Below are 9630 nucleotides of genomic sequence, written 5' to 3' on the forward strand. Positions count from 1 at the left end.
CCTCCTACAGTACTTACTCCGTTATGACCGAAGGACAATTTATTGGTGATCCTGACTCTCCCAGAAAATCACAATGAAAGTCAAAATGAGTAAACCATATGATCACTGGTTGTTTTCATTTTATCACACGTCACGAATTCTTATAGTTCTAACCATATTTTGATGCATTATTTATGAGAGCCATCTGGTCACAGGTTTGCAGAGAAAACTCTGTAATTTTAAAAGTATGCTTCATTCTTCCAGGAAACATACTGCATAGCTTGGATCTATCCTTCACCTGCCCATCAGTGATATGTGGTACAATCAAAATTGTTAACTGCATTCTTTTTTTTTTTTAATTGGGGTGTAACTTATATATGGTCAAGTGCATACATCTTTTTTTTTTTTTAAGATTTTTATTTATTTATTTGACAGAGAGAAACAGCCAGGGAGAGAGGGAACACAAGCAGGCGGAGTGGGAGAGGAAGAAGCAGGCTCCTAGCGGAGGAGCCTGATGTGGGGCTCAATCCCAGATCAAGGGGATCACGCCCTGAGCCGAAGGCAGATGCTTAACGACTGTGCCACCCAGGTGCCCTCAAGTGCATACATCTTAAGTATAGAACTCAAAACATTTTTACCTGTGCATATAAAATGTGACCATAACCCAGACCAAGATACAGAGCACCAGCAGCATATCTGAACATCCTTGTGCCCTGCACTAGCCATCACCATCCGAGGTAGCCACTATTTTAACTTCTGTCACCAGAAATTAATTTTGAAGTTCAGAATCAAGTGTTTTTGAACTTCCTACTAATGGAATCATACAGTGGAGACTGTCTTGTGCCTCCTTTCTTTCATTCAACATTATATCTTTGAAATTGTTAACTACATTCTAAAATTGCAATTCACTTTCTGGCTCAAGTCCTCAGGGGATCTCTCAAAATTGGATATATAATATGCCAGCTGTACACCAGGTATGTGTAGTCTTTTTTTAAAAAAGGCAGTGGAGAAAAGAACTTCTTAAAAATGACTAGAATAATCTACACTGCTCTTGTCATTTTCTACTCTTGCACTGTTAATTTCTCTCTTCCTCTCAGCTTTTAAATAGGCTCTGATCCACCCAAGTATTCTCTTTTCTTCTTCTCATAATGGATAAATACTTATCTATATCCAGCATTCCCCATCAGTGTTCCATAATCATTGGTCTAAAAGCTGGAAATGGCCTGAAGCTATCATCTAACACAGACCTCTCTCATTGACAAGAAAAGCATTATTATTCCCTATTTTCAGATTCAGCAGATATTTACTGAGCACATATAATCTTCAGTATATTTTTCTAGATATTATGGGGGGAGTACAAAAATATAGCAGGCATGGGGCCCAACCCTTATGAGCTTCCACCCTTGAAGAGAAGCAGAGTAGTACAGATATCTACATAAGAAATCAAAATATAGGGGCACCTGGGTGGTTCAGTTGTTAAGCGTCTGCCTTCGACTCAGGGCATGATCCCAGGGTCCTGGGATCGAGCCCCGCATTGGGCTCCATGTTGTGCTGGGAGCCTGCTTCTTCCTCTTCCACTCCCCCTGCTTGTGTACCCTCTCTCACTGGCTGTCTTTCTCTCTGTCAAATGAATAAATAAAATCTTTAAAAAAAAAAAAAGAAATCAAAATATAAGCTATAAAGCATTAAATGACACCATTGAGTTTAAAGACAAAAAGTGCTGTGTGAGATCAGGGGGAAAGGTAATGTCCAGCTTGGGTGGGGTCAAGGAAACATGGCGGGGGAATATTGGTAAAAGGAGGATTATTTAGAAATAGGATGCCATGGCTAGGTAGATTCAGTCATGCAGTGATGGAGGAGAGCATTTTAGATAGATAACTATAAGAACAAAGACATTGAATTGGGAAATCATGCAGCATGTACAGGGAGCAGTAATGCAGTTTGACCCAAGACTAGAGCAAGTGATGAAGAAACTTGGGGCCCAAGGTGGTTGAGGATTACCCAAAGCTGTAGCACTAAGGAGAACCAGAATGGGGACTGAATCCCAGGGATCTTCCTTCTTTAATGTTCTTTCCATACCTTGATCAAGTCAACATTTAGCTACTGCACACTTTCCTTACAACAGCCTGTTATAGATTGTCCATTAATTAATTGGTTCAACGAACACTTACTGAATGTCTACTACATGCCAGGCACAAATGGACATTATCATCTCCAAGGCTGATTAGAAATGTGTTATAAAATAATGTTTTCCAAGTGGGGAGTAGGGCAAATATTGGGCTAAGACAGATTTCCTTTCTCTTTATTTTAAAAAAAAATTTTTTTTTTATTCTGCTCAGTTAGCCAACATAGGGTACATCATTAGTTTTTGATGTAGTGTTCAACTTCCTTTCTCTTTAATTGCCAGAACTTTTCAAGTTATACCTCAGAGAAAATACCATAAATAACAGAGAGAATTAAATAAGCCACAGAAAATGATCTCTGCATCATGTTTTCTACATGATATCCCTACACCGACTCAGCATTGACTATACATGTGGTTTTTCCATAACTACTTTTACTTATTTTTGAGCAAGGGGTAATACAGAAGAATCTGAAACCTTCCATTCTTGAACTAAAGTTTAAAAACATTCCTAATAATATAACAAGACTCACTTCCTTTTAGCTTATCAACCACGAGAAGACATTTCCCCTTTGTACTTGTTATGTTTAATGTAACTATGGAGATGCAGTACTTTCTATGCAACGAACACACGATTCTGGTTTAATGTACTCATTTTCTGAGAAACATTAAAAAAAATTATGGTCACTATTAAACCTTTGTGCTACTTTGGTATTTCAATGAAAATCCAGTATATATGTTAGTAAAATTCATGGGGGAGTAGAGTTAAGAACCAGTGACTATAGATTCTTTCTAATTCCATTGAACTGTTTCTAATGAAAGCACTGGTGCCAGAAAAAAAGAAAAAAGGTAATTTTTGTTTGAACAAACTGGGCTATCAGATATTTTTTATAAATTATAGGGTATATAAAGTTGAGTTTTGAGAATTCTATTTCTAGGGATATGACGGGCTAGACATTCAGACTGCCCTTCCCCCTGAAAGCATTTAAATTTTTTAAAAATCCTAAACCTCTTCAAAGCACGGACGCATAAACTAGAGAGCAAGGAATTATCGGCTCAAAGGGAAGTAAAGTAGGAAACCAGACAGGTAACTGACAACATGGTTCAGGTATATAACACCAGGAGGCACCATTTATATTCTTTTTTTTTTTTTTTTCAGTTAACAAATATTTATTGAACACTTGCTCAATGAATGCCAGGCCTGGCTGTCACACTGCATAGGGACAAATAACATACTTCCTCAAAACACACAACCAAGAGATGTAAGATGCTGGTGTTTTACACATAAAAGTGATAACAAGTTTCAATTTTATGAGTACACATTTCATATGGCCGTTTATCTGTGGAGTTTCAAAATGTCTTAATTAATGTAGCTAAGTAAGAAGTATGCAAACCACTTAATAACAATTCCTTTGCAGGGATGGGGTCCACCAGGACTGTCTGGGTTTCACTGGTACCATTCTGCTTTTAAATAGTAGATGCTGGAAGGGGAGATGCCAATAGGAACTACATTTTTTTTTTCTACTCTGTACTCAACCTTTTGTTTCTTTACCATTTATATTCTATTCACCTAAATGATGTCACTGCAATTGCTCAATTCTATGGCCTTGAAGTGTTTTTGCCCAAACTTGTATTTGGTCAAGCTGGTGAACCTCAGCTTTGGTTTGGGTAGGGGGAGCTGGGACAGAAGATAAAGCCTGAGGCTTGGAGAATCCTATAAATAAGTCATCCTATAATAAAAGAATCCTAGGGGTGCCTGGGTGGCACAGTCAGTTAAGCATCTGACTCTTGATTTCAGTTCAGGTCCTGATCTCAGGGTTGTGAGTTCAAGCCCCACATTAGGCTCCATGCTGGGTGTGAAGCCTACTTAGAAAAATAAATAAATAAAATAAAATAATCCTATAATAAAGCTTGGACCCTTTAGGTGGGGGTGAAAAACCTACATACCCATTCACCCTCTGATGACTGCAAGGAAAATCCTGTGGTACTAAGCAGAACTGAGGACCAAAAAAATTCTGTCACTAAAAGACTGTAATCTCATGATAATCTACAGCCAAGATAGATCTCAAAATCCTCAGTCCATTATTATAAATTGAGTAGGCCCACATGCATGGAACAACAAATGTAAATCGTTTCTGGAGCACTGTAGCTTAATAAACCATAAATTATTTTCTAAGGAAAATGAACAGCTCACAGTAACAAACATTAAGAACCCCCCACAAATAAGTTATATGGGTGAGAACCAGCAGAAATAATATCTACTAGAAACAACATAAAACTCCCACAAAGACTTTAGATATTTGCATTATCAGACACAGAAAGTGAAATAACTATGTTTTATTTCCTTAAAAAAAATAAAATACAAAATGGAAACACCTATTCAAAACAAGAAACAACAGAAAATAGTCTCGCAGATTTAAAAAAATTCTAGAAATGAGAAACATAGTAACTGAAATCAATAACTCAATGGACAGGTTTAACAGCAATTAGACATAAATGAAGGGAAAATTAAGAACAGAAAGATATGACAACAGAAATTATCCAGGGGGCGCCTGGGTGGCACAGCGGTTAAGCGTCTGCCTTCGGCTCAGGGCGTGATCCTGGCGTTATGGGATCGAGCCCCACATCGGGCTCCTCTGCTATGAGCCTGCTTCTTCCTCTCCCACTCCCCCTGATTGTGTTCCCTTTCTCGCTGGCTGTCTCTATCTCTGTCGAATAAAAAAATAAAATCTTTAAAAAAAAAAAAAAGAAATTATCCAGCATACAGTAGAAAAAGATAAGGAAGGGGTGCCTGGGTGGCTCAGTTGGTTAAGCATTGACCTTCAGCCAGGTCATGATCTCAGGGTCCTGGGATCGAGCCTCATGTTGGGCTTCCTGCTCAGCGGGGAATCTGCTTTTCTCCCTCTGTCCTTCCCCCTGCTCATGCTTGCTCTCTTGTGTGCTTTCTCTCAACTGAGTAAAGTAAAATCTTCCTAAAAAAGAGAGAGAGAAGAAGAAAGGAAATATGAGAGCAGTTAATATATATGAAAAATTAAGATATTCTTTAACATACATCAATCTGATTGGAGTTCTGGAAGGAGAAGACAAGAAAATGGTACAGAGGCAATATTTTAAGTAGCAAAGAATTTTCTAGGACCAATATGTTTGAAAACACAGATTTAAATGCAAATTTGTTGTTAAGATAATGAAAAGACACTGTTGAGAGAATAAAAAGACTAGTCATGCACAGGGAGAAAATATTTGCAAATGACATTTGATAGATGACTTCTGTCCATATATAAAGAACTCTCAAAATTCAACAATAAGAAAACAAACAACCCAATAAAATAATGGGCAAAAGATTTAAAAATATATCTCACCAAAGAAGAGGCATGGATAGCAAATAAGCAATGAAAAGTTGCTCGCTGTCATTAGTCATGACAGAAATACAAACTAAAACCACAATGAGATCCTACTACACACTCCTAGAAGAGCTAAAATAAAACAACCCGACAATCCCAAGAGCTGGTGAGAACAGGAAGCAACTGCATTCTCTCAAACACTCTTGCATTGCTGGTGACCAATGCCTAATGGTACAGACACTCTAGAAAGCAGTTCTGCAGTTTTTTACAAAGTTAAACATAGAATTGCCACAGATGCAGCAATCTCAGTCTTAGGTATTAACCAGAGTGAAATTAAAACATGTTCATTCAAAAACCTGAGCATAAATATTATTAATAGCTTTATTTGTAACAACCAAAAATTGGAAACAGCCCAGATTTCCATTGACTGGGCAATGAATAAACTGTAGTGTATCCATAACGTGGAATATTACCTAGCAATAAAAAAGGAATAAAGTCTTGATAGACAAAAGAACAGGGATGAATCTCAAAAGCATTTTGCTAAGTGAAAGAAGCCAGACTCAAAAGGCTACATATGTATGATTCCATTTACATGACGTTCTAGAAAAGACAAACTATAGGAACAGATCAGTGGTTGCCTGAGGTTAAGTGTGGGGCGAGGGTTTGATCACAAGGCAGTAGCATAGAGGAATTTGGGGGGGGTTGTGTTCCACATCTTGATTGTAGCAGTAGTTTTACCACTCTACACCTTTGCCAAAACTTATTCTTACTGTGTGTTATGTAATATTTTTAAAGGCAAAAATGGTCAAACTGGGTAAAAATACAGTAGGGTCTCTGATGGTCTCTGTTGGCCAATGGCAAACGATGCTCAAGAAAAGGTGAGTTCGATTCTCATTCTGAAATGAGATTATGAACCAAACCTCATTTAAAAGTGAACAGTATTTCTAATTTTTTTTTTTAATTTTTTTATTTCTTTAAATTTTATTTGTTTATTTGACAGAGAGAGAGAGAGAGAGATAGCCAGCGAGAGAGGGAACACAAGCAGGGGGAGTGGGAGAGGGAGAAGCAGGCTTCCAGCGGAGGAGCCTGATGCGGGGCTCAATCCCAGAACGCTGGGATCACGCCCTGAGCTGAAGGCAGACGCTTAACGACTGAGCCACCCAGGCGCCCCAGTATTTCTAATTTTAGATTGCTAACATACAGCAGGAAATAAAAACCAATACACACCAGACTTAAATAAGTACAGTTAATGTACCATAGTTTTGTGTACCTTAGAAAACTGCAAAACATATGGAGACTAAGAATCAAAGCGGTTGTTGAAATTGTACGTTTGAAGAAACAAGATGAGCCCTTGAATTTTTCACATTTCAGCCAGCTGTTTTGCCATTAGAAAGCTAATTTTAGAGGGAGTAATCTTCTTATAAAATACAGTGCAATTAAGAAAAGTAGGGTTTTGGGTTTTTTGGTGTGGATTTTTTTTTTTTTTGAGACTTCTAATTCAGTTGTACAGAGTCCTTGGTTTTCCAAACCAAGCCAGCAACCTGAGAATATTCTGAACCATAAATCTAAGGCTAAATCAAGAAACTTCAGGCTAAAGAATCATAATTAGCTTCTATAAGAATTGAGTTCCAGCTCCTTTATATTAATGGACTTTAAAATGAAAATAAAATTACAAATAATTTTTTCCTCAACCTGTGAAAAACAACATGGAAATCATAGTATGTGACAGATTATCCTTCCTTGCAAGCCGAATGACTGTATTCATTTTGTAATTCACGTAAGAGAAATGTGTTTGCCTACCCTGCTGACGACAGTAATAGCTGCTTCCCTTGCTTTCTTTTTCTGAAAGGAATCATCAGCAACTTGGAACACACTGCCACATTTTTTGAACAATGGTATTTAAAAAAAAATGTAAGGCATCAAACCCAAAGAGTCAAACCTAAACTAAATAACTTAGACCACAAAGTCCAAACTCCATTTCTCAAAATTAATGAAACTGGGTGCACACCAAATTTCCAGTTTTCATTGTACCATGTAGACACTGCCACAAATGCAGACATCCTTCACTTTTCAGGCCAAAATTAGGCCATCCTTCTCATCCTGTTACAAAGATGAACAATGACTTTTCACAATGAACTATCGACACATGCTAGATTAAAAGAAGACAATTTCATGAAACTCCTCACAGTTTCAAGGGCTATGTGAGGAAGGATTTAAGTGTGTTGGTAACAGCCTATTCAGTACATAGGTTTCTATTAAACTACATAATAAAAAATCTTAAGTTATAAATAATTCAACCAACTCCAGTTACTAGATAAGTTATTCCAACCAGCCAAGAACCCAAGAAACTTCTACAGGGAAAACAAAAACAAACAAACAAACAAAAAACCCTAAGGAAACTGGAATCTTATATTGCCCTGGAATCATGCTTTTTCTGAGGCTTTAGTGTCACGTAACTATCATAAAATAGTGCACCCGGTCACATGATTAATGCCGGTAGATAGATCAGGAGACCGCTGACTGACGGAACATACTGTTGTGTGGTTAGGAAAACCATATTACTGAACTGTTGGCCACTGGCTTGTGACATTTATAAGAATGCTGGCAATTTACCCACAAGTACTGAAAAAAAAGGGTTTTAAGCCTTTCTTTAAATTTCCACATTAAAAATGATCTTATGTGTGTAGGAATGGAGAAAAACTATGGACAATTTATTCCCACGAGGCTGGTTTTGAGGGGATACATGTTTACGAAATGTTGTGAGATGGTCAGATAAGCAGTTCTAATGACAGCATACTACACAGTTATCATGAGTCATGTGCTGCCTGAGAATTTTCAGTCTATCAGGGTGGCCCATATGTGGCTTTTTATCAATTCAATTTCATTTCAGAATCAAAACTGGAAAGAAAAAAAAAAAAGAAAGAAAACTTTGAAACCCTAGCAAGTCATCTGTGGCCAGAGTGGGGCCTCTTGGGGAAAAAAACAAAAAACAAAAAAACAACAAAAACCAGACAGACTAACACATGTTTGAGAAACAGGTTTTGGTTTCAGAGCGTTATTGCAGCATTTAATTCACGTGCTGAAGTCTCTCACGTACATTTATAGTTCATTTTTAAAGAGTTTAGGTGCCCTCAGGATTTTACTTTTTTTTTTTTTTTTAAGATTTTTTAAGTAATCTCCATAGCCAATGTGGGACTTGAACTCACAACCCCGCATGCTCCACCAACGGAGCCAGCCAGGCTCCCCAAGATTTTACCACTTTTAAGAGAAACACTATGGTAGTTTCCAAGGACTAGCACTTAACTTATTTTCAGAAACTGTATTTCAGTGACTAAAGCAGCACTTGCAGGTAATAGGGTTATGTCTTAGTTGCAGTGCTACCGCTAATTGTTACAGCAATTGAGAACTCTTTGATATGGAGAGGGTACAGGGTCACCTAAAGAATAACATTCTCCTAAAAAGGTGACAGCTTTCCTTATAAGAAATGACATGTGAAGTCTAGCAGGCACAATTTCATTTATTCCATTTTGATTGCTTAAGTTTTCAGCTGGGCAGTATTCTATTTCAAGGCCATTCTGTTGCAAAACTTTGCTTTGTGGCTGTAACATAGCTGTGTCTGTTGTAAACCGGAGAAGACAGAAAAAAAAAAAAAAAGGAAGAAGAAGAGATCAGGGTAAAGAGTACTCAATATAATTTTTCACATGAAGGTCTTGCAGTAGGTGACGGATTTTTAAAACCAAAATTCCTACGTTTCCTGAGCTTCTACCCTAAATGAGCCCTGTTTTTATTAAAGAGTATGGTGATTCCTGCGGAGATGCTAAAGTTTTGGACAAAAATGAATTAAGGACAATTAATTGTCTAAACAAATGATTGTCATATTTATAATATGAGAATTATGAAGACCAGTGCAATAACAACAGTCATTCATCATTTATTGAGGACCAATAAGGTATGTAGTCTTTTGAGATTCCTTTTGAGGTTTCAGGGTTTGAGATGGGGTTTAGGGATAAAAATGGGAGACCAAAAATTTATCACTTAAAATAACTGTCTTGTGTTGAGGTTAATTTCGGCTGACGGGGAAAAAAGGGAATATGTCTGTGGAATTTCTTTTGTAAATGCCTATTAGTGTGGGTATATGTAGGCACCTGAAGGTTTTTTTCTTTTTTTTTTTTTTTTTTTTAAAATTTT

The 9630-nt window shown here is 37.3% G+C and overlaps 1 protein-coding gene and 1 long non-coding RNA gene across 3 annotated transcripts in view; one reads left to right on the plus strand and one right to left on the minus strand.

Moving 5' to 3' along the window:
* Nucleotides 1-4817: 4817 nt before the first annotated feature.
* Nucleotides 4818-9630, minus strand: part of LOC109488855 — an 18470-nt gene continuing 13657 nt past the window's right edge. The window contains exon 3 of the long non-coding RNA XR_002141704.2: nucleotides 4818-5073. This is a non-coding gene — a long non-coding RNA (uncharacterized LOC109488855). The remainder of the gene's footprint in view (nucleotides 5074-9630) is intronic.
* The window catches only part of DENND4A (DENN domain containing 4A), a 138969-nt gene continuing 138450 nt past the window's right edge, over nucleotides 9112-9630 (plus strand). For both annotated transcript variants that reach the window (XM_034660799.1, XM_034660798.1), the window contains exon 1: nucleotides 9112-9391. The gene's annotated coding sequence lies outside the window, so the exon portion shown is untranslated. The remainder of the gene's footprint in view (nucleotides 9392-9630) is intronic.

This window comes from Ailuropoda melanoleuca, chromosome 5, assembly GCF_002007445.2.
Source record: "Ailuropoda melanoleuca isolate Jingjing chromosome 5, ASM200744v2, whole genome shotgun sequence".
Lineage (NCBI taxonomy): Eukaryota > Metazoa > Chordata > Mammalia > Carnivora > Ursidae > Ailuropoda > Ailuropoda melanoleuca.